Consider the following 7,551-nt stretch of genomic DNA (forward strand, 5'->3'; position numbering starts at 1 on the left):
CTTTTTGAATATTTTAATCCAATAGTTCAAGAAATTATAAATTAAGAATAAAAATTAAATAAATTTTGATAAATTATAAAATGTTGATAATAATATTTTATACAAAAAATAAAGTAATATAATTAATTATTTAGAGAAAAATTAAGTCAGTTACGAATTACATAATCATTAAAATATTATGGTAGTCATATTTCAATAACCACTATAAAATTATCAAAAACTACACACATGGCACTATTAACCCGTCAAACGGATTAAAAACACAGTAGGGACCAATTTGTGTAAGACCACCTAATATTAAAACATAATTGTCTGAAGGCTGAAGCTCATTGTATCCCTTAAATCATTAATACAGCATTACATTGTTTGATTGAGTTAAACATGCCGCATTTGAAGGGCTTACTTTGCTTAGATTGTTTGATTGATTTAGGTGATGCACTGATTAATCCATATTATGCTAAGTGGATTTACGTATTTACAGACGTATAACACACGTTCACGATGCACCGACCTAACACCCATTCTATTTTGTATACGCATTTTCCTTTTAAATGGAATAAGATAAGGCACATAATATTGTCAATAATTTTACGTAACATAATGTTTTTATCGAAGTTTACAAGATTGTATGTTTATTTTTTTTTTTTTTACTTTTTTTTTTTTTTTTTTTTTTTAGTGTTCCACCTGTTTGGATTAAGCCGGATTCGGGGATCAGTTTTGGGTGGTTAGGTTCCAGTCCCTTCCCGATTGTTGTTGCGGGGGATCGAACACAGGTCCTCCCTACCAAGTGTAGTCTCAATCACCATTACACCAACAATCAATTGGTAGATTGTATGTTTAATTAGATGCACATAAAACAGTATATATTATTACATTGTCAACATTTAGATGTACATAAAATTAAACAACTAGCTTAAATCCCGTGTCATGCACGGTTTTACTAAATTTTAAAGTAAATTATATTGCAAAAATAACAAAATAGTTAAAATTTTAATTTATACACATGCCAAAGATGTCAAGATTATTGATGCAAAAGACTTAACAAATAAGATGAAATGAAATAAATTTATGGACTATCATGCTTTATACTAACCCAGCACTCCTTAAAAAAAATGTAAATTTTATATTAGTACCCATACGATACACACATACAAGGATATACCATTCGTCCCTAATTTGTTAACATACTTTGTTGCCGTAATGTTTTGTGCAAATTTATTTGATTTTATTTTACTTTGTGATAATTAATTAATAACCATTTTTTTTTATTTAAGGTTATTGAATTGTTAGGGATTTTAACATAATATATGAGTAGTACATATAAATTTTTTTTTAATACAATAACTTTTATTTAATTAATTTTTTTATAGGTTATTGTAAATATTATTATGTTGAAGTGGGGAAGAAAAAAATTGTATTTCTGACAAATTAAATTTTTTTTTTATTGATTAGTTAAGATTGTGAACGTATGGAGTATTACATTATTATAAAATTTTTTAGTTGAAAATATTTTTGCACAAAATATTGACACATGACATTATTATTATGAAGAGTAGAAAAGTAAATATATGTTACTCTGTATTAAAATATTTTCTTCTCTAATTATAATAGAATTTATTGCCAAAAACAATAAAGTTGGAGAAAAAAAATAATGCATAGTCATTGGTTAAAAATAATTATACATAATCATTAGCCAAAACTAGACTTTATTGCCAAACTAGGGAGCGGAAATTTTCAATAATCACTCTTGAACTATCATTATAATTAGTTTTTTTATAAATAAATATATAAAATATAGTTGACAAATTTTTTATCAAAATAAAAAATTAGGAAAGATTTGTTAGGTATAAAATGATGTAAAAAATTATCAAACTTATGTTAAGAATGTTTTTTTTATAGTTATATAAATATTTGTGTTAAAATATGTCAAATCTTTTTTTATTTTAAGTAATTATATTATATAAATTTAGGGAATGATTTTTGTATAAGATTTGTTTCTGTAATAGAATTTTTTATGCAGAAAAAAAAAAAAATTAAGGACACACCAGGAAATGACATGTGTCATTGCTGGTATATCTTTTAGTATATAATTATTGATTGATTATTGATGATTATTGATAATATAAAGCTGAAGTATTCTCATTATATAATACTTTAAATACGAAAAGAAAATATTAAAGTTATTAGGTTTGACCAAAAAAAAAAAAAAGGGAAAATTTTTAATCAGAAGATGACACGTGTCATTCTGATTTGCCTTTAGTATATAGTTATAAATAGATAGATTATAGATAGCGTGCTCATATTACAGCTGAAACCTAGATATAAAAGTTCTCTTAAATAAATGAACATTTTACTTGATTGTACAAGTACAACACACAAATTAATATAAACTTCATAGTACGAAGTTTCCTAGAAAAAACTCTTCTTAGTATGAAGTATATTGGAAACTCAAAATCAATTTAGGACTCAATAATATATAGGGGCGTGGCCCACAATTTTGAAGGGTGGCAAATGCGCACGACATATTTAGGCATTGTTTAGTTCACCTTATTTTTACTTATTTCAGAAAAAATAAGTTCAGATCAGATCAGAAAAAATAAGTTCAAATCACATCAGATCAGAACATCGTTTTATGTGCAATTTTTTATCGCTAAATATCTTTAATTTCATAATGAAAAAAATTATGAAAATTACATATTAATAAAATACACATTATTACGAATCTAACAAGATCCCACTTAATATATTTTTTCTTTATAGATTGTCGTACGCTTAAGGTTAGAGTTTGGTCAAATCAGACAATCAGATCAGATCAAATTAGATCAGACCAGATCAGATCAGACTAGACCAGATCAGATCAGATCAGACCAAATCAGATAAATTCAGATAAGCAAATATAAGGCGAACTAAACAGTGCCTTACTCATGTTTAGGGAATTCTAGCTTTAAGTTAATTGGTTTGACCTTATATCACAATTTTATTTTATTTTATTTATTTTATATTTTTTTAGGGGAATGTCACAACTTTAGTCGTTGGTAACATTAATGAGGGAAAATACGATATTCTTAGAGGTTTAAATGTACGCATACTGAAAAATTTACAAAAATAGGCAATCAACATTAACGAGGAAAAATAAGTAAATAAATTCTTTAGATTGTGTAAGTGTTCAAACACTATTCATAAGAGTTACCTAAAAATTTTTAAAGCACTAGTGGAAAAATTGTCATTTGTAACACCCTATTTGTAACGGGCATGATAAAATCCGTTACAAAAAGAGTAATTATAACGGGCAAAATATTTGATCATTACGGAAAAACTTATTTGTAACAGGAAAACAAATGTCCGTTACGAACAATTAATAATTGTAACGGGCAAATAAATGCCCGTTACAAATAGTTATTAATTGTAACAGACAAATATAAAGCCCGTTACAACAAAATAACTCTCTAGGGTTAAAAACCTTATTCGATCTGTTCCCACTTCCCCAGCCGCATTTCTTCCTCACTCCTCTTCTCTTTCTCTCTCCTCAAATCACTCTCTCTTTTCGCATTTCTCTTCTTCCTCACTCATCTGCTCTTTCTCTCTCCTCAAATCACTCACTCTCTCTACTCAAACAAGAAAATTGTCAATAGCTAAAACTCACGAGTGATTTGTGCTCCCTCGGAGAATGCTGCTGTTGCTTCCATTGTATCGGCGGTTGTCACGGGGCCTGGTGGTGAATTGCTCAAGAAGATTAGGGAGATCGAGGCCGATGAGACGTTGTCTGAGCCTGAAAAGGCAAAGAAGCGTCAGCGGCTTCTGGGTGGGGATAGATCCGGAGCAAGCATCGATTGGCCACAACCACCGTCGCCGCCGTCGTCAATTTGAACCAAATACAACAACAACAACAAACTTGAATCAATTATCGATTCAAAAATCAGAAATTTGATGATAGGGTTTCTTGGTTCTTTAGCTTTGCGTTTTGGTCCAATTATTCAGGTTAAATGCCTTGATTTTTTTGGGTTTAATTTATGTAATATTGTTCCAAAAAATTACTCCATTTTTACTCATGATCCACTCTTCAAATCCTATTATTTTAGGGTTAGGGTTTTCCAAATGGACCCAGTTGCTTCGGTTGTCGATAATTTAAAATCATTTGCAAAATCCGGCCAAGATCTTATCACCAGCATCGCTCGCCGCCGGAAGAATTAGTCCCGTTAAAATCCGGTATGTTTTTTTGTTTCTCAGTTCTGTTTTAATTTCTGTATATTATCATTTTGTTTGGCCTTGTTAATTTCTCAAATTTGATGTTGCAATGTTGTAAAATGCTGAATTTGATCTTGTTTCCAGCTTATTATATGCTAATTTACAATTTTTATTTTTATTTTTTTTATAATTATTGATTTGATAGTGTCAAATTTGATCTTAATTGCTTGACTTGCTTTAGTTTCTGCCAATTTTACGTAGAAATTATCATTTTAGCCAGTATAATTTGATCTTTATTTGAAGTTTTATGGGATATATGTTATTTTTTTTGGTAGAATAATTGCATTGTTATTAAATCCAGGAAAGAAATATTCTTGATTGTGTATGAAGTATGAAATCATCTGTTTTCTGAATGATAATTAAGATAAATGAGGAGTTGTTCCATTGTTCTGTATGAATTTAGTTGGTTAAGGTGGGTTCGGGTTAGGGTTAAGGTGGGTTAAGGTGGTGGATCTGGTGGGTTTAGGGTGGGTTAAGGAAAAAGTTATAATTTATAAAGACCATTAATTGTAAATGAAAACTCCAATGCATTTGTGTTCTATCTAGATAAAGCTAACATCAACTTGTTTATACTAATGCCAAAGTTATAGGATTCAGTTATATTCTGCTCTTGTAGTAATATGACAGCACAATCCTTTTTTGTTGGGTTAATGAAAGTGTTCAACTTTTAATGACATGTTTGGTGTATGAAATAGGTACTTTTTGATATATCTCATATACTAAGGTTGTAAGACAAATGTGTATGATCTTAGAACTGTTTTTAGTTATAATCTGATCAACATCTGATTATGCTATTCCAAATAAATACGGCTGATTCTTTTATGGTATTGGACATGATATATGATTTGTCTTGACACACAAACTTGCAATAAAAAAAATTAATTTTTGCAAATTGCAACTGTTGATACCTATTACTTTTGACTGATAGCCCATGTATGATGAGTTTAGATTATTGTGTAATGATACTGTGCTATCGCTTGTGTACAAGATTGCCTTTGGTTTTTTTTTCTCAAACATAGTAATTAAGCTGGTATCTAGAAATTGCTTCTTTAATCTGTTAATTGTGTTTGGTGCGGTAATTTATTAATTGGTATCATAAAGTACAGGATCACCTTTAAATTTGGTAGCACTCTAATCTAGTTGAATGGGAGTAGGGGGCAGTTTGATCAGACAATGTGCTGCTTGAGTCCTTAATGTGCATGCTAATGTGCATCATTAACTGTTATGTTTGTCCTTATATCTTTAAGTGTTATGGGATCTTAAAAACTACTTTTATGAATAATAACTGGATAGGTTGACAACAGTCATACGAAATGAATAGTGTTCCATGGTGAGCTTTTAGATATTTTTTGTGCTCATATGGTCTTTGTTTAATGTTATGTGATAGCTATGCTATGTATGCTTGATGTTCTTTTTGTGATAGCCATTTGGGCCTGAATATGCGTATGCACAGGTAATCAGGTTTATAAAATGCGTCATAATGAAAGTTTCAATGAATTTATTCAATATTTTGCCATATCCTTACTCTGATATTTTTTTTTTCTACAGGGCCTTTACAACCCTTATATGGGTCAACAATACCTTCAGCTGTATGGTGTTCCTGGAACACCATGTGCACCTATGTATCCAGATGGACAGTTTGCCCGCATGGGAAGGTTTGGGGATGGCATCCGCATTTGTAAGTCCCTCTTGTTGTTCATTTTATCATTTTCTCTGGTAGATCTTGAATATGTATCATTGTATCAAGCTATTGAAATTTGATGCCGATATTATTATGTCCCAGGGGAAAATATTGATCCAGACCTCCACTCCTACATTTTCTGTGCAGAGATGTACAGCTCAAATGATTCTGCTTGCCGGACCAGGTGTTCTGATGTCACGGATGGTGTATCAGCTGCTTGTATATTAGTTTATTGTATAGCAGTTGCTTGTATATGGCAACTCTTAAGTTTTTTTTTTTTTTTTTTTTTTTTTATCAAGTTCTCTTAAGTTTTAGTTATTAGTTTATTGTATTTTAATTTGTATACTATATTTGTATAATATATAAACATCTCATTTAAAATGGTGTGAAAGCAATCCAGCATTTGCTGGATTTTTTTTTATTGGATAACACACTATTCATAACGGGCAGATATTAGACCCGTTACAAATAAGTAGTTATTCGTAACGGGCAAAACAAGTGCTCGTTACGAATAACGGGATTATTCGTAACGGACATTTGGGTGCCCGTTACAAATAACCCCGTTATTTGTAACGGGCACCCAAATGTCCGTTACGAATAATCCCGTTATTTGTAATGGGCACTTGTTCTGCCCGTTACGAATAACTACTTATTTGTAACGGGCAAGTGCCCGTTACAAATATCATTTGCTATCTGTAACGGCCGCATACGTAACGGCCGTTGCCCGTTACGGATGGGCTGTTTTTGCCCGTTACGGATAGGCTTTTTTCCACTAGTGAAGGTAGCTAGGGATGTAATACTTTTTGAAGTAAACAAATAATTTTATTTTTAATATGGCTGGCAAAAGTTAGCGAATGCCCCGGAATGTTAGAAAAGATAACTAAAAATAGAAATATAAAAATTAAAATTAAACGACGCGTGATTTTGGCATGCATTTTCAAATTAATACCACTTTAGGAAATATTTTAAATGTTTACCTAATGCCACAAGGACGTTCGTTAGCAAGATATTTTATTATCACTTCTCTCGTTTTTTTTTTCAACTGCATCATTTGTCTGATTTGGATGTTATTCTTAAATATAGCACTTCTATATTTGCTAATTGTATGTACTGTATTTTATTATTTTTCTCTCTTCCATAAAACCCCAACCAAAATATATTACGAGTGAAAATGTTGTGTAGAACGGACTCACGTGAGTCCGGTCATACAAACAGAAAAAAAAAAATTCTTAATTGTCATAAATTAGATAATTATGGTAAGATATTAAGTTATAAATATCAGATATTAGATTAAAAGTGTCAAACATAGATAATAATGGTAAGATATTAGATTATAAGTGTCAGATATTAGGTTTTAATTGTCAGAAATTAGATTATAATAGTCAGATATTAGATTTTAATTATTAGATATTAGATTGTAATTGTCAGGAATTAGATAATAATTATAGATATTAGAATAAAAGTGTCAGAAAGTAGATTATAATAGTCAGAAATTGGTTTATAAGTATCAAATTATAATAAATATCAATTTCATAGTTTTGTCCTAACCTTAATTAATTTAAGGGTTCCGCAACACAATTAACAACCAAATTTGACTCAAATTCCTCCCACTGTTCAACGGAGGA

At 30.1% G+C, this 7,551-nt stretch overlaps 1 long non-coding RNA gene across 2 annotated transcripts; it reads left to right on the plus strand.

Annotated features, from left to right (window-relative positions):
• The first annotated feature begins 3,498 nt into the window (after positions 1–3,498).
• LOC145568879 (uncharacterized) lies at positions 3,499–6,410 on the plus strand. Of its 2 annotated transcripts, none has more exons than XR_014096002.1 (4): positions 3,499–3,978; positions 4,080–4,206; positions 5,794–5,923; positions 6,029–6,410. It is a non-coding gene; the product is annotated as an uncharacterized LOC145568879 (long non-coding RNA). The 2 variants fall into 2 exon arrangements; XR_014096003.1 differs by having other exon boundaries at positions 6,074–6,410.
• Positions 6,411–7,551: the final 1,141 nt, after the last annotated feature.

The sequence above is a fragment of the Chenopodium album genome, chromosome 11 (genome assembly GCF_948465745.1).
Source record: "Chenopodium album chromosome 11, dcCheAlbu1.1, whole genome shotgun sequence".
In the NCBI taxonomy this organism is placed as follows: domain Eukaryota; kingdom Viridiplantae; phylum Streptophyta; class Magnoliopsida; order Caryophyllales; family Amaranthaceae; genus Chenopodium; species Chenopodium album.